General features: G+C 40.5%; 1 protein-coding gene across 5 annotated transcripts in view; it reads right to left on the minus strand.

Moving 5' to 3' along the window:
• LUZP1 (leucine zipper protein 1) overlaps positions 1 to 26,873 on the minus strand; it is a 243,265-nt gene that overhangs the window by 196,163 nt on the left and 20,229 nt on the right. The window lies entirely within an intron of this gene.

Genomic DNA, 26,873 nt, shown 5'->3' on the forward strand with positions numbered 1-26,873 from the left:
TACTATGCTTTAAGCAAAAAAAAAATAAGGCCAGCCCACAGCCACACTCAAAAGCTACTAGCTAACCTCCCTGTGTATAAAAAGCTAAAGAAGTTAAGAGCAAAATTTGCTCCAACGGGAAGCTCTAAACCCTGCCAACCAGAGAGCCCTGCAGCACTCGGGGTATTTGTCAGCCATGCACAGCTGATTCAGTCTGTACTTGCTCCAGTATTTTCTCACTAACTTGTAAGGTTACTGTTTTCTCCACACTACTGTGAATTCTTACAAGAGCAAAGGTCCCATCTTCCAGTTAGGAAGGTCCAGCTCCTCTAAATGAGCATATAGTACCCAAAATCAGACCACTAAACATGTTTTTGTCCCAATAATTGACATAAACTGCCTTTCCCAAAATTAAAAATTAAAATACTTTAAGTAATTAACAGGTTGACATTCTTCAACAGAACACATACAGAATCTAGATTCTCTAAGAAACAAAGATCAAAGGACACTTAGCACTACAATAATACCAGGCACACATTTTAGAGGGCGCTGAATAAAAGTGTGCTGAATAAATGGTAACTGGGAGCTTAAAACCCATTAAAAATCACTTAAGGCGGGGCGCCTGGGTGGCTCAGTTGTTAGGCATCTGCCTTCGGCTCAGGTCATGATCCCAGAGTCCTGTGATCGAGCCCCACATCGGGCTCCCTGCTCAGCGGGAGTCTGCTTCTCCCTCTCCCACTCCCCCTGCTTGTGTTCCCTCTCTCGCTGTGTCTCTCTCCGTCAAATAAATAAATAAAATCTTTAAAAAAAAAATCACTTAAGGCAGAGTAAAATAAGGACCAAGAAAGGTGGGCACAGAATGCCAAGTTAACTGGAAGTACAGCAAATCAGATTCTAAGGCAGTTCCACCCAAGGTCGTGCTGGGGGTCCCACAAGGGATCACTCTGAATTTATTTTTTTTATTTTTTTATTTTTTTAAAGATTTTATTTATTTGGTAGAGAGAGACACAGTGAGAGAGGGAACACAAGCAGGGGGAGTGGGAGAGGGAGAAGCAGGCTTCCTGCCGAGCAGGGAGCCTGATGTGGGGCTCGAACCCAGGACTCTGGGATCATGACCTGAACCAAAGGCAGACGCTTAACGACTGAGCCACCCAGGTGCCCCATGGATCACTCTGAATTTAAACACCACATTACATCTGTGCAGAGACCTATAGTACCAGTGCATGCATTAGGGTGGGGGCCTAGCATACCAGTTCTCTCTCCTGGAGGAGCATCTCCATCAGCAGCAGACCTCCCCCTCCCCCTGCCCCAATTACTCCCCATTCACATGCCCTGAGGCCCAGCCACAGGACTACAGGAGTTAAGCCAGATAGAAATAAAAGTTGGAGGAAATTAGCATGCCACCTGACACTTTTCTGGCACAGCCTGAACTGATTAATTTAAGTTACAAACATGACTGAAGATTCCACTAAGCTGATGAAACTACTCTTACTCTGCAAACTAGAAATAGCTTATTTATCAAACGGGAGCATTCCTCAAGTTTTTTCTGCCCTGTCAGCAACCCAAAGCTCCATTTCCTCAAATCCCTCACCTACAGTGTTTTCTTGGATCCCAGTCTCCCCACCTCTCTCTATCTTCCCCACTCCTCACCCTAATCCCCTGAACAGAGCAAGAGACCTAAACTCCTTTGCCCTAACTCAAGCTTTTAAAGTTTTTTTTCCAGTTACAAACATGTACAAAGCTTGGAGGCTACTGCCTTGTGTAAAGCCACAACTAGATGGGCTGAGCTGCAGCAAATAATGAAAAGCAAAGAAAAAATGAAGGACAAGACAGGGCATGATCAGGAAGTCAGCTAAATGCTTTTCATTCAGGCAGGACTGGAGGGAACCCCACCCACTGGGAAGAAGAAAGCATGAGGTGAATGGTTTCCAGTATAGAGCCAGACTCTCTCTGGATTTAGGTCCTTACAACACAGCTATCAAGCCTGCTCTGGGGACAGACTCATCCCCAAAGAGCTCTGAGTACCCTACAAGAATCATTAACCTGTCCTCGGGTTGAAGTGACATTTTTAGGGGGAACAAATTCCCATAATTTAAGCCAAACAAGCCAAGCTTAAACTGCAGATTTTCTAGTCATACAGAGCTGAGAGCGGCTCAAATCATTCTACTAGGAAGTGGGAGCTCAGACGAAGCTGGAAATCCTGTCCTCAGTAGCCCTCCCTCCCGATGGGCCCTGAGGTAAGCTGGCACACCTTTTCCAAAGGTGGAAACTGACTGTGGACTTTGAACTTCCTTATGGCCCCTTGTTCTTTGCAATAGCATCAGAAGAATGCCACAAGACTATGCCACCCTACATAGACTGAACAAAGCATTTGCTATTCTAGAACAGTTACTTGGGATACACATTAATATACTCCCCACAGATCCAACTCTGAAGTCTTCTCTCACTTATTTTTAACCTTTTACATTCTCTTTAAAAACAAAAACAAAACTGGCTTATCTAGAAAAGCCACAGTCTTAGAAACATTCCTTGGTGGGGGGGGGGGGGGAATTAGCCTGAGGCCCCCTCCCGGGGTATATTGTGGTCAAGTTCCCATACAGAATCTATGCTGTGTGTCGGAGCAAACTTCGAGTTGTGGCCCTTCATCAAACAGCGTCAGAACCTTCCAGGATCCATGATATCAAAGAATATCAGAGCTTAAAAGATCTTTGAGGATCAATTATCCAGCCATTCATTTTAAAGATGGGGAAAATAAGGTCCAAAGAGAGGAAAATGGAGGCTTGGAGCAAAATTAGACCTAAAAGCTAGGTGTCCAGAATCCCAACCCAAACCCTTTAAGCCACACATTACCTCTTCATAAGACTGAGTTTATGGGAGTCAAGTGGCTAAGGAAAGGGAGGGAAAAGAAAGTAAATATATGGTTCCAAGCAAAGAGACCAACTCCGTGAACTCTCCTCCTCCTCTGGGCTTTGTGGTGTGACTCAGGGCCAGTTTCTGCTCCTCCATATGCCCTAATTGCAAGAGCTTTTCTATTAAACATTACATAATTTTTACTAAGAAGCAAGATATAAATTCCCACCCACACCCTACCTGGGCCTCCCAATCACTGGCCAGGCAAAGTCAAAAACAACCAAGTGCTACAATGGAAGGGCTACAAGAACCCTGAAGCAGAACCAGAACAGCCCTTGGTGGAAGGGGCAAATTTTAAAAAGATGACTCAACTGGATGACCCTATTGAAGGAAACTATATCACCAGTTTCATATTCTAGTATCCCGTATCTAGGCCTTGGAGAAAATTTTGATTCTCTGAATCTTGGTTTCTTTAACAGTAAGATAAAAAATGAAGACTTTCATTCATTTGAAGGCCCTTTCGAGTTTTAAAAGGCTCCACCTCGGGGCACCTGGGTGGCTTAGTTGTTAAGCATCTGCCTTCAGCTCAGGTCATGATCCCAGGGACCTGGGATCGAGCCCCGCATTGGGGTCCCTGCTCAGCGAGAGGCCTGCTTCTCCCTCTCCTATTCCCCCTGCTTGTGTTCCCTCTCTTGCTGTGTCTCTTTCTCTCTGTCAAATAAATAAATAAATAAATCTTTTAAAAGAATAAATAGTATGGTGACTAACAACATAATAAAATAAAATTAAAATTAAATAAAAAATAAATAAAAGGCTCCACCTCTTTCCAAGAGGCCAAAGGAAGACCGTAACCACAACAGTACCCAAGAGGCAAGGTACAAAAGTCTTAAGCTGGGCCACCAGTCTGGAGATGGGCCCTGGCAGACAGGCTTCGAAGCTAGCCTTCCCACAACCTGACCGTGAATATCAAGGGTACCACTAAAATTCAGTATGGGGGAAACAGTGCATACTTTCTTCAACGGTGTGCCCACTAGAATGTTGGCTGTGACGCCTTTAAGGATCTGGTTTGACCATCTACAGATGGTTTAAATTTGCCACTGCTGATTGTTTCCAGCCCCTCCACTGAAATCAAACTGAGTATTTATTGGGTGTCTACCACTAAATATATTAAATACTTTCCCAATATCCTCATTCTCGTTTTCCCTTTGATTTAGCATTTTAAATGTTAAAGACCTATGAAAAAAATGTAAAAACCTTAATCACAAGTAAATAACTAGAAATTTCAATTAACAGAAAACAAAACAAAACAAAACGACTGAGCGTAAGCAAGCTTTTTTCTACAGCATCTAAGTTACACAGCCAATGCAGCATTCTCCTTTCAGAGTCTGCTCCTTCCCAGGGATGTGGCTGATGGTGAAAACACCAAATAATGTAAGCAAAGAGGACCAGTTTGGTTTCCTGCTGGCTCATCAACAAAACATCTTAACATAGAGGCTACCGTATATCTGAGACTAAAGCCAACAACTGAATCAATGCAAAAGGAAATGCAAGCTCCGATGTAAATTATGAAAAGTAATGAATCTTAAATAAGCAAGGACTTGCCTGCCCACGTATTAAGGCTGGGGAAAAGATGATTTCTATCAACAAGATTACAAACACTAATTTTCAAACCTCAGTGTAGCTATGGAATTACTTGATAAAACTGCAGATTCCCAGGGACCATCCTCGAATAGTCTCATTAATTGGATCTGTCGTGGAGCCCATATATTTGCATTTGTATTCTGATACAGAAGGTCCAAAGACTATGCTTTTTAAAATACTGTGAGGAAAAAGCACATTGTTAGCTCTCCTGGACACCTAAATGTACGTTTTCTGGAAGGTGTAACCTACACTATGTGTTCTGAGGATGCCCGACTGATTTTCAACAGTACCAGACCCACTCTCTCCCATATTGAGAATCAATATGGGCTGATTTTAAGCACTTTAATAAGGTAATCCCCACTCCCACCTCCTAAAGCCATTTCCGAAGTCAGTGTCACCTCCACTCCTCATACCAAAGACCCTTCTAAAGGGTTACTGAAACACACCATTCGGGCTCCTTTTCTTTGATGGTGACTCACTGGCTTCATTCTGGGCTGTGTGTTACTTCTCAGAAAAGTCTTCCATTCCATCCTATCTAAAGTGAAATCCTCTCTAAAAATAAGCACCCCTTCTCTAACTTGGACCTTGCTTTTTCTGTTTTATTTCTCTTCATGGTACTTAGCATTACCAGAGATTCATTATATTTTATATTTATTTACACTCTCCCTTACTAGGTCATAAGCTCTACTAGAAAAAGGGCTTTCCCACCACCATCACTGTATTCCTAGCACCCAGAATGGTACCCGACATACCGTGGATGCTCAATAAATGTTTACAAATGAATGAAACACCATTTCAGAAAACAAAATAAGTTCTTGGTCTTTCATCCCATTCAGTTTGCCTTCCATATGCACGGTCACCAGTGTCATCCTTCAGATGGCTACATGGCTCAGGAAGCTGAATCTGGGTGCCTGCCCAAAAGGGTCTCTGTCACATGACTTTCACTGCCCTATGGTAATGTGAGATTTTTTTCCCCCCAACTGAACTGCAATAGAGGTTTAAAGGTCCAGCCTACAGATGTTTCCAAATGACTTATATTCCATAGGAATGACTTGGCTTCTACTATGTGAGAAGTCAAATGCAATGTTGGCAAACACCAGTGTGAGAGCTGCAAGTTTTAACAAAAGCAGAACATAGTATGTTGGCAGCCAAACATACTTCACTCGATTCTGTACTGGGTCAGCCAAACACTTTCTGTCAAGACACAGCTAACTCTCACCACACACATTTGCCTATTCATTCGCTTAGGGGCGATAATGACTTATAAAAGACAGACTATACCAAGTGCTTCATATACATCACCCTAATCTTCAAAACAATCCTACAAAATAGGTACTATTATCCCCATTTTAAAGATTAGGAATTTGAAGCTCCAAGGAATTAAATAACTTACAACTAATAAATAAGTTAGCAAGGAGTGCCTGGGTGGCTCAGTCAGTTAAGCGTCTGTCTTTGGCTCAGGTCATGATCCCAGGGTCCTAGGATCAAGCCCTGTGTCAGGCTCCCTGCTCAGCGGGGTGTCTGCTTCTCCCTCTCCCTCTGCCTCCCATCCCCACTCTCTCTCTCCCCCCCCTCAAATAAATAGAATCTTTAAAATAAATAAAATAGTAGCAGACTAGGTTCTGAATTCAAGTCTACTTGACTTTAAATTCTTGCTTTTTTCATTTTAACACTTTTCATTCCCAAGGCTCCCCCCATCTCCCATCCCCTGCACTAAGCCTGGCACATAGAACACGTTTGATAAATGTTTGCTGAATTCATGAGAGTTAAATAGGACATTTTAACTCAAACTCAAGAATCTGCCTAAGATCAAATTCTTCAGTCCAACTTTAGCTTAAAAAAAAAAAAATCATGTTCATTTAACTCCCTTTGAATAAGTAATGGAAAACACAGCTTTTTCAGTTATTCCAAAATGGAACCTATCAAAACATAATTATTATTATGGAAATCTGGATATAAAGCAAATGAAATCATAAAAGCAGTGTTGTTTAGCACGTTAGGAGGCAGACATGAAGTAAAATCTGAGTTCAAGTTTCTGGTGTTTCAGCTATAAAATAGTGATAAATGCTCTTGCCTCCCCACCCAACAGTAGTGTCCTAAGATTTAAATGTGATAATTCTTATAAAAACACTTCACAAACTGTAAAGCGTTATACAGAGATAATTATTAGTGTGATCTGAACCTTGACAGCAGAATAAGAATCTGATGTAAGTCTCAACCTGTAAGGCCAGCATTATTTAAAGTTCCACTATATGTGGAAGCAACGTAAGAGGTAAATGTCCTAAACTCCCAACTAGTCCTAAACTTTCCCAAAGGAAGGAAGGATGTGACCAAGAGAGTACTGTCTTAAGTGAAGTATGTCAGACAGGGGCGCCTGGGTGGCTCAGTCATTAAGCGTCTGCCTTCAGCTCAGGTCATGATCCCAGGGTCCTGGGATTGAGCCTCACATCGGGCTCCCTGCTCTGCAGAGAGCCTGCTTCTCCCTCTCCCACTCCCCCTGCTTGTGTTTCCTCTCTTGCTGTGTCTCTCTCTGTCAAATAAATAAATAAAATCTTAAAAAAAAAAAAAAAGTCAAAGACAAATACCATGTGATTTCACTTATATATGGAATCTAAAAATCAAATGAACAAACAACAAAAAGAGAAACAGACTCATAAATACGGACAATAAACTAGTGGTTGCCAGAGGGGACAGAGGTGGAGAAATAGGTGAAGTTATAAAATAAGTAAATTTCCAGTTATAGGGGCGCCTGGGTGGCTCAGTCGGTTAAGCGTCTGCCTTCAGCTCAGGTCATGATCTCAGGGTCCTGGGATGGAGTCCCACATCGGGCTCCCCCAGGGAGTCTGTTTCTCCCTCTGCCTCTACCCCTCCCCTGGTTCATGCTCTCTTGCTCTCTTGCTTGCTCTCTCTCTCTCAAATAAATAAATAAAATCTTTAAAAAAAAATTTCCAGTTATAAAATAAATAAATCATGGGGATAAAAAGTACAACAAAGGGAATATAGTCAAAAAGGAAAAAAAAAAAAAAAGGAAATGATGTGCCTTACCCTTTTTATGTCTTAAGTCCTATTTCTCCAACTGCACCATTAAGTCTCTCAACGGCAGAGAACTGGGATATAAACATCAATATAGTTTTGTTGTTTTGAGAAGGACCATGAATGACCTCACCACAATGTACAGAGGGGAGAGGAAAGGGGAGCCTGGGTTCCTCTATATCCTGATAATTCCTTCCTTTCATGCTAAGGCACTTACCCATTCAGATAAATCAGATCTATAAACCAGGATGATTAAAACAAGAGTCCAGATGATTTCTTCCAGTTTATAAAAGCTCACTCTTAGGGACAGCCAATAAACACTATCACAGCATAAGTCTACATACTGGCTTAGTCCTCCATTAGCTAAAGAAAAAATAAGTAGAATACAGAAAAAATTCTCAATAATCTTAAATACCTTAATTTTAAATAAAAGACTATATAGCATTAGTCCTAGTGAATGTCCTAAAGTGCATTTATCAATGACATGGCTGAGATTGGTAAGAAATGATAAAATCCTTCTTAAACCAGTGGGGTTTGGTTAGGTGAGAGCCAGTGAGTTAATTAGTTAAGGAGCTATCGGGATTGTATGTGTAGGTGGTTGTATTTTTTTTAAGATTTATTTATTTTAGAGGTGGTGGAGGGGCAGAGGGAGAGGGAGAGTCTCAAGCAGACGCAGAGTCCAAAGCAGGGCTGGATATCACGACCCTGAGATCAGGACCTGAGCCAAAACCAAGTCCGAAGCTTAATCAACTGCGCCCGCCAGGCGCCCTCCGGTGGTTGTATTTTAAATAATGATCAAGATAAAAATCTCACCATTAGGCTCACATTCTCTTATTTTTGGCCCTCAAACATAAATGACCATTGCCTTATCAAAATCTAGATTATAAAGATGACAATGAGATTTGGAATCTTGCAACACATTTTAACATCAGCATAGCCTTTCTTAACAGTTTCAACATTTCCCCCAATCCATCTCTCAACAACAAAATCCTCCCAACTACTCAGCACCTACTAGTGATACAAATCCCACCCCATCAAACTTTCCCAAGGAAGTAAGACCACTTAAAAGAATTTTTTTCCCTGGTTCATTCTTTTCTGCATCTGTTTCTATATCTACATACAAACCATGTGCCAAAATCACAATTTTACATCTGCAAGTGATCAAGGCTGTTAGAATTTCAAAAAATACAAAGAACACAGCAGTATTAGTTGATTAACAGATTCAGAATACAAGGCACTAATGCACACATAAGATTTATGAGGGGCACCCATTACAACTGGAAACTGAAGTCTAAATTCCTCAGTCTGTCACTCGAGGCCCTGGCATGCTAGTCATTATCTTTTCCTTGCCCTGGACAGACTGATCTATTCAATATTTCCTGAGGACAAATTCCTTCATGTTATACCTTTGCCCGGACATCTCCCCTGCCCGGAATGGCTGTCATCTCCTCCTCCACCTCATCAAATCGGTTCAAGAAACAATTCAATGCCATGCCCTTCAGTGGAACTCTTCCATACCCACTACTCATTAATTCTTCCCTTCTTGAGCACCTACTGCCATCTAGCATATAAGCATATACTACCATGATAGAGGTATTATTCTCTTAAACAGTACACTCATTTGTGTGTGTGTGTTTGTGTTTAAAGATTTTATTTATCTGTTTGAGAGAGAGAGAGAAAGAGAGCATGAGTGAGGGGAAGGGCAGAGGGAGACGGAGAAGCAGACTCCCCGCTGAGCTGTGAGCCCCATGTGGGGCTTGATCCCAACATCCTGGGATCATGACCTGAGCTGAAAGCAGACGCTTAACCAACTGAGCCACCCAGGCGCCCCTTTTTGTGTGTTTATACCACATTACTCCAACTATTATGCAAAAGTCCTTAAGGTTAGTAGAGACTTGTCACTCCTTTATACTCCCACCAGTACAATGTTATAGTTATTCAATAAAGATCGGTTTAAGGAAAAAGAGTATTTCCTCTCACTTAATACTGCAGAGCTCTCCACAAGAGCATGAATACCATTTTTCTACTTCTTTATCTCCTACAAACACCTAACAGACACTAAATGCACTGAAATAAATGCTCAATTATAGTCTCCTGGCACGTGCTTCCAATTACATCTTTAATTAAGTCAACAAATACTCATTAAGTATCTACTATGAGCCAGGCACTAGCCTAGACATCATTCTCATTTGTTTTCAATTTATCATGTTCATTGACATGCTGAAAGGTCCAACACTTGATCATAATAAGCTAAAGAAGCCCTGAACCTCCTCCCCTGCAATCAGATGACCTCATTTTATTGATCAATGAAATGCAACTAATTGCAGCTACCTGCAGGGCACCACGCGAACTTGTAGTTACTCCTGTCAGAGACTACATAGAGCACTTCATTGCTCAATTGTATGTCAATCTCTCATCAATTACTGTTCTTCAAGAGAATATTTCTCAAAAAACAACTATGAAAGAAAATATGAACTGATATTATATATTAGAAACAGACTTGTCAGGTGTGATAACGGTATGGTGGTTATGTAGTAGAGTATCCTTACTCTGGGGGTTACACATCTGCAGGGTATCAAATAGTTAAGAAAAAAATGGATACATATAGGGCGCCTGGGTGGCTCAGTTGGTTAAGCGACTGCCTTCGGCTCAGGTCATGATCCTGGAGTCCCGGGATCGAGTCCCGCATCGGGCTCCCTGCTCGGCGGGGAGTCTGCTTCTCCCTCTGACCCTCCCCCCTCTCATGTACTCTCTCATTCTCGCTCTCTCAAATAAATAAATAAAATCTTAAAAAAAAAAAAATAGATACATATATACTACGTAAGTACAATAAGGCAAACAGTTGACAATTAGTGAATCCAGCTAAAAGGTTTAAGTATTTATTAGATTATTAACTTTTTCTGTAAGTTCAAAATTTTTCGTAAGAAGATAGTGGGGAAAAATGTTCCTCTTAAAAATTTTATTTCTAAGTTGTAACTACTTGGTTTTGAGCACAAGCTTCAACGTATAATTAGACAAAAACTGATCGAGACAGTACTATAGGATCCACAAACTGAACCACTAAAACACGTGAAATATTGACAAAAGAGGTAAGGAAGAGGAAAAACCAGCCATGGCAAAGATAACTTCCAATCCAGACTAGGCCCGGTCCTTAATAAGCAGCCTTGGGCTCAGAAGAAGACACCGTATTTTAGAGCCCTGCTTCTAGAAAGCAGCTGTTCAGTACAACACATGCAGACCCAATCTTTCAGCCTCACCCTCCCAGGGAGACAGTCTATGATGGGAAACTAAGCCACAGACTCACAGTAACAATATATATTAATAGGGCTTTCTAAATAAATTTGCTCATGAATACTTTTCTGAAAATACAATTTATTTTTTATTGCTGTTGTCACTTAAGCAGATGTTAAGAACTATAATCACAACCACCAATGTAATAAATGATTCAGAAAAGGATCATCAGTGAAAGTTAAAACCATTTGGTAGGAGAATAAGATATTCACAATGTCTCAAAGTCACCCCACAGATTACTTATAAAGGGGAGTAAGTACCTTTTAATGAAGAAGTCAAATTTACCATCAACAATAATGGAGCAGACTAACATTATGTGCCTCCCAATAAGATACAAAGGAAACCTCACAGCATCATCTATGTGGCGTTTCTTACCAAAAATGCTTACCCTGCATCTCAGCATGAGAAAACAATCAGACAAATCCAGCTTACGGGACATTATAACTGGCCCAGACTTTTCAAAAGAGGAAGTGTTATTAGACACACACAGAGAGAAGTTAAGGGTAGAGATTTTCTAGATCAGGGGTCTTCAAACTAAAGTTTTACCAGAATATAGCCATGCCCATTCATTTACATATTGTCTCTGGGTGCTTTTGTCTTCAAGAAGATAGTATGGCCCGCAAAGCCAAAAATATTTACTATCTGGTCCTTCATAGAAAGTTTGCCAATCCCTGCTCTAGATTAAAAGGGGCATGAGGACCAAATGTAACAAGAAATCCTTGAAGTGGATTCTAAAGGGGAGGGAAAGCAATAAAGAACATTTATGGAACAACTGGGATATCTGAAAATGAACTAATATTGGACAATGGCGTATCAATGTTGAGTGCAGAATTATTTAGTGGTTACAGGTTATGATGAATGCAACTTGCTTTCAAATGTTTCAGAAAAAAAATTAGACAAACAGAAAAAAGCAATTATGACTAAAGATTAACAATCGTGAATTTAGATCAGTCGTTCTCAAACTTTTTGATCTCAGGACTCCTTTGCACTCTTAAAAATTACTGAAGACCCCAGAGGGCTTTTGTTTATATGAATCTAGATTTGCCACATAAAAAATTAAAACTGTGAAAATTTTTAAACATATTAATTTTCAAATTATAATAAGCTCATTATATATTACCATAAGTAACATTTTTATGAAAAGTAATTTTCCAAATTCAAAAAATTTAGTAAGAGTGGCACTGGTTTTGCACTTTTGCAACTCTCTTTAACGTCTGTTGTTGAAATATCATACCTGTTTCTGCGTCATGCTTACAATATGGCATTTTGTTGTATGAGAAGAAAATAACAACTTCACACACTATGCACTTGAAAAAAGAGTGCCTTGATAGCCTTTTAAGATGATGAGAGATATTCTTCTATGATACTACACCTAACTTGACAAGTAGTAGTTTCTCACAGGTTAGTTGTAATATGGAATCTGAAGCCATATCCATAGGAACTTTTCATACGCTGTTACATTAAAATCCATTGGTCTATCTTGCACTTTGAATGGATCTTTTACCAACCATGATTTTATAAAATCATGCCCTGATCATCTGGTAAATACTGGCTCACTAAGTTGAAAGAGATGCAGATCTTAAATGCTGACACATTTCATTGTACAGTATCAAAAAATCACTATTGTTTTTTTGTTTTGTTTTTTAAAGATTTATTTGACAGAGAGAGAGCACAAGTAGGCAGAGCGGCAGGCAGAGGGAGAGGGAGAAGCTGACTCCCCGCTGAGGAGGGAGCCCGATGCGGGGCTCGATCCCAGGACTCTGGGATCATGACCTGAGCCGAAGGCAGACGCTTAACCTACTGAGCCACCCAGGCGCCCAAAAAAATCACTATGGTTAATATACCACCAATCCTGTCAAAAAAGACTAAGTGTTGGGAAGCTGACAAGCTCATAGTGACAGATAAAAGTTACAAAATTCTAATTTTTGCTTGAAATCTGAATTTTATCTTGGCAATAGGTACTTTCACAGTTGTTTTCCTTGAAGTTTTGACAAACTTCATTTCACTCATTTCCCAAAAAAGTCTTCCAAATACCCAAACCTGAGTAACCCCCTTTGTCACTAATTCTTTCATGTAAAAATGATGTTTCATGAAAAAAGGTTTATTAGCTTGCAACTCAAACAACCAACTCTTCAAATAAACACTATACCCTGATATGTAGAAGTATTTCACCCCATTTCAACACAAGGAATATTAAAAAGATGTGTATTCAAAAATCAAATTTTAATAAAATTAGTAATTTTTACTGCTTCATCAAGAACATTTTTTTAAAGCTTTTATTTATTTGACAGAGAGAGAGAGCACAAACAGCGGGGGAGGGCAGAGGGGGAAGCAGACTCTCCGCTGAGCAGGGAGCCCGATGTGGGGCTCCATCCCAGGACCCTGGGATCATGACCTGAGCCGAAGGCAGACACTTAACCTACTGAGCCACTCAGGCTCCCCAAGAACATTGTTAAATGAAACTGACATTTGTTGTTTTACTGCAAGTCTGTCACAAACATCATTATTACTAATATAATTTGATACCACTACCTTGATTTGTGCTAAGGCACCAACAGCTTTATCCACCATTGATTGCTTTTGCATCATCAGGACAAATATCACCACAGTGAAAAAGACAAATGACATCTTAGTATTATTATGAAAATAGTTCTGACCTTGCAGATCCCCTTAAGGGGTCTTGGGGCCCCCAGGGATCTGTAAATAACCCTTTGAGAACCACTGATATAGGTGAAAGGTATATGAGTGCTCATAATACTATTCACTCAATTGTTTAATAGGTTTAGAAATTTTCCAAAAAAATAATTGAAGAGTAAAAAAAAAACCATAAAGAATTCTTAACTCTTTTAAAGAGCAAGAGAAAACTCCTTCAGCAATATTAATGAATAGGTGGCACAGCAATGTTCTTTTGAAAAACAAAGAACAGTAGTGGAAATTAGCTGTCCAATGAAGGCCCAGTACAAAAATTCAACGCCCTGGGGTTTATTTCAAGAATAATCCACGTAACAAGGAACTACCAACAACAAAACAAATACAGATCCACAGACTCTTTTTTTTTTTTTTTTTAAGATTTTATTTATTTATTTGACAGAGAGAGACACAGCGAGAGAAGGAACACAAGCAGGGGGAGCGGGAGAGGGAGAAGCAGGCTTCCCGCGGAGCAGGGAGTCCGATGCGGGGCTCGATCCCAGGACCCTGGGATCATGACCTGAGCCGAAGGCAGACGCTTAACGACTGAGCCACCCAGGCGCCCCAGATCCACAGACTCTTGTTTGGGCTAAATATATTATGGAATTCAGAATTTTTTAGATTTTTGGAAAGATAATATAATAAGGACTAGGGCAATAGGCAGTAGGCAAACACTTCGATATTTCCACAGTTTAAATATATGAATAATCATGGGGTGCCTGGATGGCTCAGTCAGTAGAGCATGCCACTCTTGATCTCGGGGTTGTGAGTTTGAGACCCCACACTGGGGGTAGAGTTTATTTAAAAAGCATATATATATAGGGGCACCTGGGTGGCTCAGTCGTTAAGCGTCTGCCTTCGGCTCAGGTCATGATCCCAGGGTCCTGGGATCGAGCCCCACATCGGGCTCCCTGCTCGGTGGGAAGCCTGCTTCTCCCTCTCCTACTCCCCCTGCTGTGTTCCCTCTCTCACTGTCTCTCTCTCTCTGTCAAATAAATAAAATCTTTTAAAATATATATATATTATATATTGTGCATATATACACACACACACACATATATATGAATACTAATACTAAGTAGGATAAATAAACCTCATAAATAGCCTCACTTTAGTTCAGGTCAGATTTTGCTATGAAGTGAGTCATGTTTTTCATTTAAGTGCTTTTTGGGTTTTGACACTGCACATAAATAACTGCAGACTCCTTGGGAATACGCTATGCTCCTACTCAAATAATTCCATCAGCCCGCCCTAGTACCTATTTATGGGGCAAGGTTAGGTAGAGAAGAGATTTTCAAGAGAACTGTATTTGTGATTCCAATGAAGTTGCATATTCCACTGAAGAATTGGAAAACCCACATTAACAGGAACAGCTGGTTAGGAATAGGCACAGTGCCAAAATAAATCATTTTCATCAGGAGTCAGTGACCAGAGAGACCATGGGCTAGGACAGTATAGCACCAATGGTGTTGGACTGGAATTGTTATAATAAAATCACAGGCAGCCAACTGGGGACCTTAGAGCTACATATAATTCTCTAAGGCTGAAAATAGGTCCTTGAACAAGAGAAAGGTAATTAAAAATTAAAACTATCGATCAACTTATACCTAAAATATGTAACGAATATATGTCAATCCCACTTATTCAAAGATCAGAATTTGGAGGCAAATTATTGTAACCCTTAGCTGAAACACTGGCAGATTCCTGATACTGCTTCTTAACCAGATTCTAATTTAGTAATCCATGGCAAAGTGGTATACTAGAAATAGTGAACTGAGAGTCCAGGAGATCTCAGTGCTCATCTCAATTCTGCCACCAACTAGTTCTACAGCCTGAGCCAGGAACAGGGCAGACATCCAGCAAATGTGATTATTAAATCAACGACCCTAACTTTTTTATGCCTCTAATTCATCACTTGTAATAGAGAACACTGGATTAAAAGAATTTTAAAGTCTCTTTTAGCTACAAATTCTTTAATAAAAATCCAGGTTTATTCATGTGACTGGAGCTGGTCAGAATTTACTTTAAGTTTTAAAGAAAGACAGGGTTCTTGACTGAAGAGAAAAAAGTAAGTTTTCTAGCAAAGTAACAGCATGCACAAGACTGCTGTATTAAGAACAAACGAGAGAGTATAATCTGACCTGTAACACGTGTCCCCAAGGACCTTATCAACTCAAAAAACTTTAGTGGTGACCTTAAAGACTACCTAGTCCAAATCGTTCACTTTACAGGTGAGAAAACGGAGAATTACATTATATGCCCAAGGTCATACTATCTGGCTATGGCAACACTAAGTAAAACCCAAACTTCCCTAGCTCCCAGTCAAATGCGATCTTTCTTGTAACCCAAGGCCTCTAGAACTGCATAACTTCAGTGCTACAGGTAGCATGGCAATTCCTTCAATCAACATATGCTCTTTTAGGACCTCTAATTCTACTATATCATGTAGACATACGAGGTGGGCAATGAATTCTAGGCAGGTAGATCCAAAAACTCAGGGGCACCTGGGTGGCTCAGTCAGTTAAGCGTCTGCCTTCAGCTCAGGTCATGATCCCAGAGTTCTGGGATCAAGCCCGGAATCGGAATCGGGCTCTCTGCTACTCCCTCTCCCTCTGCCTGCCGCTCTGCCTACTTGTGCTCTCTCTGTCAAATAAATAATCTTAAAAAAAAAAAAAAAAGGATTTATTAAAAAAATCCAAAAACTCAGAGAAAATATCTGCAAATCACTTATCTGATGAGAGACTAGTATCCAAAATATACAAAGAACTTTTATAAAACAATAAAAAGGCAAATAAACAATTTTAAAAATGGTAAAGGATCTGCACAGACATTTCTCCAAAGAAATATATACCAATGGCCAATAAGCACATGAAAAGATGCTCCATCATCATTAGTCATTAGGGAAATACAAATCAAAACCACCACACAATACCATGTCACACCCACTAGCATGGCTATAATCAAAAAGGATAGGGTGCCTGGGTGGCTCAGGTGGTTAAGCGTCTGCCTTCAGCTCAGGTCATGATCCCAGGGTCCTGGGATCGAGTCCCGCATCAGGCTCTCTGCTCAGCAGGGAGTCTGCTTCTCCCTCTCACTCTCCCTCTCTCTCTCAAATAAATAAATCAATCTTTAAAAAAAAAAAAAAAAGAATAACAAGGGTTGTGAGGATGTGGACAAATTAGAAACCACATACATTGCTGGTAGGAATGCAAAAATGGTGCAGACAAATGGCGTGAAAAAAATCTCATAGCTCCTGAAAAAGTTAAAAGTTACCACATGACCCAGCAATTCCATTCTAGGTATATATCTGAGAGAAATGAAAAGCTGTGCCAACACATAAACTTGTACAGCAATCTTTATTTAGAATAGCCCAAAGTGGAAACAACCCAAGTGTCTTTCAACCGATGAATAAACAAAATGTGGTACATTCATACAATGGGGTGTTATTCAGCCCTAAAAATGAAGTACTGATACAACATGGATAAAACTTGAAAACACTGTGGTAAGTGAAAGAAGCCAGACACAACAGTCTACATATTGTATGATTTCCATTTATATAAAATGTCCAGAATAGGCAAATCCACAGAGAGACAGAAAATGATTATGGTTGCCAGGTTCTGGAGGTGGGAGAGAATGGAGAGTGACTGCTAATGGTATGGGGTTTCTTTTGGGGTGATGAAAATGGGTCTGAAATTAAATAGTGGTGATGGTTGTGAATTTTATGGTATGTGATTACATCAATATATATTTTTGTTGGTTTTAAAGATTTATTTATTGGGGCGCCTGGGTGGCTCAGTGGGTTAAGCGTCAGCCTTCGGCTCAGTCATGATCCCAGGGTCCCGGGATCAAGCCCCGCATCAGGCTCCCCGCTCAGCAGGGAGCCTTCTTCTCCCTCTCCCACTCCCCCTGCTTCTGCTCTCTCTCTCTGTCAAATGGATAAATAAAATCTTTTTTTAATAAAAAAAGTTTTTTAAGATTTTATTTTATTTATTTATTAGAGAGAGAGAGAGCACAAGGATACCAGGAGAGTGATTTATTTATTAGAGAGAGAGTGAGCACAAGCCGGGGCAGGGGAGGGGCAGAGGGAGAGTGAGAGAATCTCAAGCAGACTCCCGCTGAGCACAGAGCCCCACACAACCCTGATATCTCACAACCCTGATATCATGACCTGAGCTGAAATCAAGAGTCAGTCGCTTAATGAACTGAGCCACCCAGGCACCCCTGTTGGTTTTATTTTAAAACACACACAGAGACACCAAAGTGAACTTCTCACTCATGCCCTTTTGGATTGGAATAAGAAAATACCAACACAAGATTAATGCACTGAAGTCTCAATTCATTACTTACTGAACCAGGCATGTGCTATAAAATGGGAACACAGAGAAAATACTCTGTTCTTATGATATTCATAGTTCATTACAAGCAAACAAAAGTAAGCAAATAATTAGAACAACGTGGTAAGGGCAACAAGTGTTTCAGAAGATGTACTACAACAAAAACAGAAGTACAGAAGGAGCGGATTGATAATGAGTTAGGAAAGGTTTCATAGAAGAGATCTAAATGAGATTTTAAGAAGGAATAGACTAGAACTTCTCTCCAGGCAGATCATGAGAGTAAAAACACTATATGTCAGTCCATGCTAAGCGTCATAATGGCATTTAGAAGTGGGACAAATCATTTCTCTGAAGTGATCTACAAGAGCTTCACGGTAAAATTTAAGCTAATCTTTGAGAATGAGTAGAACATGATTATGTGTAAAAAAGAAGGGACTGCATCACGGGCAAAATACAACTGGAAATGCACATATTTAGCTCAGCACAACAGAAGTAACACAGACTGCTGAAATAACACTGACTGGTTGCTGGTGTTGGTACGACCTGGGTACTATTTTGTCTCTTCCAAAGAAATACTGCCTCCAGCATTTCAGTTGCTCCAGTTCTTTTTTGCACATGTAACATCTGTGTGCCAGCTCGCTAGCTATCTCAATTCTCATTTCATCTTTACAACAAACCTGAGCTAGTACTAATATCCTAATTTTAACAAGAAACTCAATCAACCGCAGGAAGGTAACATTTCACAGTACTGTTTCACGCATTCTGTTCAGTGTCATCAATTTATTCTCTCAATCAATCCTTAAAACAACCCTAAGAACTAGGTATTATTAGTACTTCTAGTCTATAGGTGAGAAAACTGAGATTCAGGAAAGTTTCACAAATTTGCCCAGAGTCACACTGGGAATAAAAGGCAGAACTTGGAATTAAATCCAGGTCTCCATGATCTCTTCTCCTTGATGTATCATTTTATCTCTCCTTAATCATTATCCAGTCTAATTCAATATGCTTCAATTTTTATATTCTGCATTTCCAGTGACTAGTAGTAGTAGTAGCTCTTGCATGGCAGGTACAATATACATTTGCTGAAGACATTGTTCCTATGTGTTAGAGCTAAGGGAAAGCTAACAGCTGTTAGCTGGAGAAATCCTAGCCAAGAGAAACCCAACACAAGGTCACTTCTCAAAAACTCTTTTTAGGTTTTTCCAAAGAGTAGGGAAGAGCCTCCAATGCTACAGCCAGACTAGCCCGAGGGAGAGATGCAAAGAAATCTTTTCATCAAAGAGATGGAAAGGCAAGTCTTACCAGGATCTGGTTACAGCAATGCAGAGATCATGCAGTATATACTGCAGCAAAATCAAGTACTGACAGCTGAGCTAGATCAAGCCGCATGAAGCTGTTTAAAAAAAAAAAAAAACAACTAGAAGCACTTAAATCCTAAAAATGCCTCTAAACAACTGCAGGAAACTGACACACGACAAGAGTGGGATTCAGTTAAAGCAGCTCAAGAGTTAAATCCATAAAACAACTCACATGACAGCACAGCTCATACTGGTAGCTCACACCTCCCACTTGGTTTACCTTTTTTCCACATAGAAAAGGTAAGCTGTTTTCTCAGTTCCCAGAGAACCCGATACCCTTCAAATGTTTTTCAGCTTGCTAGATGGCTAAACCAGGACATAGGAATGACGCAGCAACATCCCCCTCTAACAGCAGGAAGGGAATCAGGGACTAGAAAAAGAAATGAGTAGCTGGGAATGATCTTCCTTCCCGTTCCAAACACCACAGGCCTGTCCTACTTCTACAAGAGAGGTGACTATTACATGACATTCATCCCAATTTTTTTCTCTTTCAGACCAGGATTAACCTTTTAAATTTAATTCCATTTAATTTTGTTCTCGTGTCCTTAAGACAAGTTGCTTCATGGATTTCTCATTTGTAAAATGGGATTAAATATGCTTGATTCTAGACCCTACCTCTCACAGACGAATGTTATTTGAAGGAAATGGTATTTAAGGTACTTGGAAAAGTTAAAAGCATAACATAACAATAGCCAACATTTATTGTATGTTTACTTCGTGTCATTCTAAGCCCTTTGCATCAACTCATTTATTTCTCACAACACTAGGAGGCAGATACTATTAACCGCATTTTTCAGATGAGTAAACTGAGGCACAAAGAGGTACAGTTCCTTTCCTGAGTTTACACAAAAATCACATGGTAGGGCTGGAATTCAAACCCAGGCCATGTTGGTCAGTAAATGTGAGTGATATTACTAAACTAACATAATTGTAATGCATAATGCATAAGCCATATGATAGCACATGGCTTAAGGAAGCAAACACAATAACCTAGTCAAACATTCAATATCTGATTTTACTTTGTTCTCACCACCATATACTTCATCTGTATGCACTCTGAACTCAGCACGTAACAGATACATGTATGTGGAACACAGGCTCTGCAGTCACACAGACCTAGTCATATATGTGACAATATGTCACTTAATAGCAAGGGCAAGTTACTTAACTATGTTTCAGTGTCCTCACGTGTAAAACAGGGATAATAGCTACCATGTAGAATTATTTAAGGAAGGACTAAATGCATTATAAATTCATCTGAGGATAGCAGCTGGCCTTATAGGAAGTGCTAACCAAACGTCATTAGCTACTATTGTTAATATTATTTCACTCTGCCATTTTACCTATTTTCCATATAAACAAACACTTAAAAAAAATGTGTTTCAAAGCTGTCACATCATTTTGAAATAGGCATATGTACTGGATCTCACATTTCTGTATCTCCATAGTTCAGTAATATTTTCTAGTACCTTTATAATCCATGGAACACTGCTGCTGATGTAGGCATCTATTCTACCATTTTGAAGATACAGCTGCAGTGTTTCTTACATGTCAAAAGACATACTGCAAACTCTTATCTCTTAATACAAATTGTCACAGACTTATCTCAATACAAATTACCACGTTTCTGACTAATTGGTAAACTGACTTTGAGACTCACTGTGAATGGCTTTTTATCAAAACACCTCAAATTAAAATAGCAGTATCTTTTCAGATATTATTTACTTCACCTCATTTGACAAATCTGAAGCCCAAAGAGTAAAGTAACTTGCTCAAGTCTACGTAGCTAAATAATGACAAAAACTGAACCAGAACCTCCAGACTCACTTAGTCCAAAGCTCTTTATCATCTCTCTGGGCTGAATAATTCCATTTCCTGTACAAGAAGGTGATAAACATCTGAGAACAGAGAATGACTCAAATCTCTAAGGACAAAAAAAATTTCGGGATACAAGGCTTCCATGATCATTTAACATAGCAAAACAGCAACAAAAAGTGGCATTACTCAATATTGTTTCCTTCTCAAAAAATCATGTCATCTCAAAACTTTGCTCTCCTACATGTGTATTAGCCTAACCCACATCTGCTCATGCTGCTACTTCCCAGCTATCTCTGCAACTTTCTGAAACTGTCTTGGCAAATTCAGGTCAAAATCCTAATAACAAACTCCAGGGAACTGTCACAGTACCGTGTTATTACAGCAAATACTCCTGAAAATAAATGGGGCTTAGAAATTCTATTATACTGAGATTCTCAGTGTAATTATTTTTGCTGTGATAGAATCTGATGTGGGTTTTTTTTTTTTTTCCAGAAATAGCCTTCCATAAAAATACTAACATAAGAGAGAAGACATAAAAGTTTTCTCATTAAGGCCACTTAACTGATATTCATTAAACTTTCCCAAATTTTCTGGAGCATTTCAAATCTCACATGAGTTTAAAGAACTTAATTCATAACACTCTTTCTAAAAGTCTGCTCTAAAAAAAGAAATGTTGCCTTCATGTACTATAATATTTAAGCAGAGTCAAGAGCAGAAGTGGGCAACCCATTTTACAAACAAGCCATAGCAGGATTGGGGAGACAGGGAGAGAGAGAACAGGAAGACTAGCAAGTCAAATCAATTATTTACTTAAAAGTCCACAGGGTACAGAGCACTATGAGATGCACAGTGCCAACCTGCTCCACCCCTTCTCAGCTAGTCAGTACAGGCCCCAAGATGAACACCAGAGTCCAACAACCAGCTAAGTTCCAGGTAAAATGGCCTTACCAGGCTCAGTGGGGCCAAACACACATATTTTTAACTCCAAGTCAAAGAACAGAGGTTCAAGGAAGAAGATGATCAATAGCTTAAATATTGACAAGAGATTAAGGAAGACAAAGGCTATGAAAATGACTGAATATATGGACACTGGGTCTTTTGAAAGGGCATTTACAGTAAAGTGTTGGACACAGAAACAAGACAGGAAGGGTGTTAAAGAATGAGGAGTACGAAAGAAAAGGCTGCATAGGGAATGCTCTGTTTTTAGATGTTTGAGAGTAAAAGAAAAAAAAATATGGCAGTAACTCTAAGAGACAGAAAGGCAGGGGGAGGGCGCCTGGGTGGCTCAGTTGTTAAGCGTCTGCCTTCAGCTCAGGTCATGATCCCAGGGTCCTGGGATCGAGCCCCGCATTGGGCTCCCTGCTCTGCGGGAAGCCTGCTTCTCTCTCTCCCACTCCCCCTGCTTGTGTTCCCTCTCTCGCTGTGTCTCTGTCAAATAAATAAAATCTTTAAAAAAAAAAAAAAAAGAAGAAAGGCAGGGGGATTTTATTTATTTAGGATAGAAAAGACATCAGTGTACTCCTAATCTCAAAGGAAGGACTCAATAAAGAGTGCAAGGGATGTAATCAACAGATGCAAGACAGACAGGAATAGGTTAAGAGGTCCTCCACAAAGTGCATACTAGGGAACGGGATGGTGAAGAAGAATGATCCATGTGGATCCTGAAAGTCACCAAACGCAATGAGAACAGAGGAGAGCAAATGGTAGGGACTTTGAAAAATCAGAAGCTGGGCGCCTGGGTGGCTCAGTTGGTTAAGCGACTGCCTTCGGCTCAGGTCATGATCCTCGAGTCCCGGGATCGATTCCCGCATCAGGCTCCCTGCTCGGCAGGGAGTCTGCTTCTCCCTCTGACCTTCCCCCCTCTCATGCTCTCTATCTCATTGTCTCTCAAATGAATAAATAAAATCTTTAAAAAAAAAAAAAGAAAAGAAAAATCAGAAGCTGTGCAAAAATAGCAAAAAATGGTCTAGAAGCAACAGTGAAGGACCAGAAATATATTAATTGCTCCCCCTGTCCAAGGAATGACAAAATATTCAACCAGCAAAAATACGAATAACAACATTCATTAGAGAAAAAAACTTGTTTTCAGTTGTGTGTTAGGAGATGGAGGAAATGCTGGGAGAAAAGATTAAGAACCTAGGACTTTGCTCACATTTGTGCAAAGGTTATACCAGACCCAATACAAGCAGCTGGTAAAGGAACAGCAGGAATGAGGTGGAGAGGGGTGGGGTTGAGCTTTATAATACTGAGAAGAGAGAACATTGAAGAAATTATCAACAGCACACATGAAGAAAAGCTAAAAACTTTTATGGCTGTGGATAATGGGGAGAATTAAGAAAGGCAGACACCCCCAAAAAAGTGCTAGATATCAATGACAGCTAGTCTCCAGCACTAACTACACTTTCAAGCTGAATGACCTTCAAATCCCACTTTCCCAGAAGACGGACCCTGAAACTTCCTTAGATGTCATTTGCCAGACTAGCAATTTGCCGAATTGTGTCAAGAGTGTGTTTGTTTTCTGAATCGGACATTTTTTTTTAAAGATTTTATTTATTTATTTGACAGAGAGAGACACAGCGAGAGAGGGAACACAAGCAGGGGAAATGGGAGAGAGAGAAGCAGACTCCCCGCTGAGCAGGGAGCTCGATGCGGGGCTTGATCCCAGGACCCTGGGAACATGACTTGAGCCAAAGGCAGACGCTTAACGACTGAGCCACCAGCTGCCCCTCGGACATTTATTTTTATGAAGGATTTGTTGAAGGCTCTACAAAAAGATATGAGACATTATCCAAAAGTGACTATCCTTGACAAGAACTAGGGCTAGATCATATTTGGTCTTTGAAGCCCTCCCCGCCCACTCCTGCACACACAGGATAGAAAAGGCTTGATAACACCAGTTAATATGTGGGTAGCACTTCATTGATTTGAATTACTGCCTAATCAATTATCTCCTCCCCCTTCCTTATTCCTATTCTTAAGACTGCTCCCCGAGGGACATTTCTTAAACCCCCTATGAGCTTTAGTTTCCTCATCTGCAAAGTAGGAGTAACAGTACCCATTTCATGAAACACTGAAGAGTTAGCAGACATCAGGTACCTGCTACACAGTAGATGCTAATGAAATGATAGATAATATATTCTACTATCACATGCTGCAGTAACAAAAACCGGAAGACTATTTTAAATATATCATGATAAATTAAACCATCCAAGGTGACCAATGTATTGCCACACTGTGTTGTCAATGTACACAGGACAAATGAAAAAATTCTAAAGTCACCAATGCATTCCAAAAATTCCTCCAAACTTGACAGGTCATCTAACTAACAATGATATTATTTATTAGGATACAATTTCTATAACTAATAACTTATACAATGTTTAACGGTTTGAAATGTACTATATATTTTTTTTCCAAAAGAGTGTAGTGTTTCCAAAATAAAGGAAACCTTTTAACTTCCGCTTCAATCCCAAGGCAATTTTATGAGACTGACGCGCTGCCTACTGTGCTAAGGAGGCACCTTCCCAGGGCAATTTTAGAGACTCTCAACATATCTCAAATAAATGGTGTCGTGGGGTACCTGGGTGGCTCAATTGGTTAAGCGCGATTCTTGGTTTTGGCTCAGGTCACAATCTCAGGGTCATGAGATCGAGCTCAGCGTGGAGTCTGCTTGAGATTCTGGCCCTCAAAATCTTAAATAAATAAATAAATGGTATCATAAAAGCATGTGGATATAGAGTAATATTTAGCAGAGAATTTGAGGCAAAAAGGCTATCTCGTTTGTCCCCTTCTCCAACTTGTTAACTAGTTGTCACAAATGCCCCCCAGTTTCACCAATCTCATAATCTTACATTTACCTTTCTTTTTCCACATCATCAACTCCTATCTCTTCCCTCTTTAAAACTTCTAATATACTCCTTTTCTTTTTTTTTTTTTTTTAAAGATTTTTTTTTTAATTTGACAGAGAGAGAGAGAGCTAGAGAGGGAACACAAGCAGGGGGAGTGGGAGAGGGAGAAGCAGGCTTCCCGCCGAGCAGGGAGCCTGATGCGGGGCTCGATCCCAGGACCCTGGAATCATGACCTGAGCCGAAGGCAGGCACTCAACGACTGAGCCACCCAGGCGCCCCTAATATACTCCTTTTCTAAGTCCCTAAATTCAGGTCCTCATAGTATGCACATCTGAATTACTACAAAAATCCTTAAGTGGCTTCTTTTCCAATAATCTATATAACACCTCCTGATTAATCAGTCTACAATTCTATATTTATCAATGCCTTACCTCTATAAACCTTCAGTGGTTCCTAAATGGTAGCAAGATCAAGTCCAAATGCCCCAGTATAATGTTCAAGACTGTTCATAATGCAAGCATGACCTCCCTAATCTTATCTCCTCCTTGTCCACAATCTAAACTCTATTATTGGAGCAGACAAGTATTCTTTTTTTTCCCCACAGTTCCAGAGAAAGTGGTTTATTGTTTTTAGAACAAAATAAGATGCTTTCAGAACTCTTGTTAGTGAAAAACCGTTAGAACTTTTAGAACAGAAAGGTTGAAAACTTTTCTAAAACATTATTTTGGCAACTGATGAAGTAGGCACTTCAACAGAGAAAACTTCCCACCTGCAAGCGTGTGGAGCTCGAGCTGCCCGATTAGATCCAGCTAAGGGCTTAGAAGCGGGGCTTGCACTTGCGGCCGGTGTACTGAGTGTCAGGTCTGACCTCCCGGCCCTGAGGCCTGCGGCGCTCCTTCTTCACCACCCACTCATGGCTTCTTACCACCCTGTGCCTCACAATCCTGTATGGGACCTTATGCAGGAGACACAGCTCTCAGTGGATGGATGGAGCAGCCTGGCTGGCACCCAAGCTAATCCAGGGAGGGAAAAATGGTGATCCTCCTCAAGTGGCCTCAGACACCCCTTCCACAACAGATGTCCCCACTTTTGGACACCCTCTCCTCCCCCAGTGATATCGCCTGGGGCCAAAGCAGTTGTTTAGTAGGAGAGCAGGAGGTGTGAGGCCCCACTCCCTCCCAGGCATCTTTGTGGTAGAGGACTACCTGTTTAGGTGTGTTTACTTGTTAGGTGTTGCCTATGGGGCAAGCAGGGGCCCAAGCTACTTTTGGGGCAACACAGGCCAGGATCAGCTCATGAGAGCCTGGCACTATCCAAGGAGTGCCAAAGGCCCCAAGCCCGGTGCTACCACTTCAGATCCTAGCCTGGCTGTGGGGTCGGCATGCCTGGTAGAGACCAAGTGGGGGCTCCCAGCAACTCCAGATGTCTGAGGCAGGAAAACAAAGAAACAAAGCTGCCAGCTCGTGGAAGCCCCAACAATGATCCTCAAGGGTGGAGCATACAAGTATTCTTAGGTCCAATCAATAATACAAGTTTATCCCAATCTCAACATCTTTGTTCTTTTGTTGCCCTGGCCTGGAAAACCATTCCCTTCTTTCTGTCTAGTCACGTTCTATCTATCCATCATTGTAAAACTCCACTCTAACGGCCTCCATGAAGACCTCACAGATCACTCAGCCCAGACTAAGCTCAGTAAACTCTTACCTGTCATTCTGACATAAGTTAGTAGCGTAACAGACCGCCTAGAGTAGGTACCACTGTACCATAGATTCAGGGACATTTTCACCAAAGAATACTAAATTTTCCATAAGGCTAAATTATTCAATATAAAGACTTTCATCTGAGATGATGCCCTTTCATTTCTCTTTTAAAATTCGTTCCATCTTTTCTGAAATAGTGGTATTAAGAAGGTTGTTTTTCATTTTTGTGTCCTTACTTGGAAAACAAAAAGTTCTTTTGAAATATGAATGGTTTGGGCGCCTGGGTGGCTCAGTTGGTTAAGCGACTGCCTTCGGCTCAGGTCATGATCTCAG

The sequence above is a fragment of the Leptonychotes weddellii genome, chromosome 4 (assembly GCF_054177405.1).
Source record: "Leptonychotes weddellii isolate Sample4059 chromosome 4, ASM5417740v2, whole genome shotgun sequence".
In the NCBI taxonomy this organism is placed as follows: domain Eukaryota; kingdom Metazoa; phylum Chordata; class Mammalia; order Carnivora; family Phocidae; genus Leptonychotes; species Leptonychotes weddellii.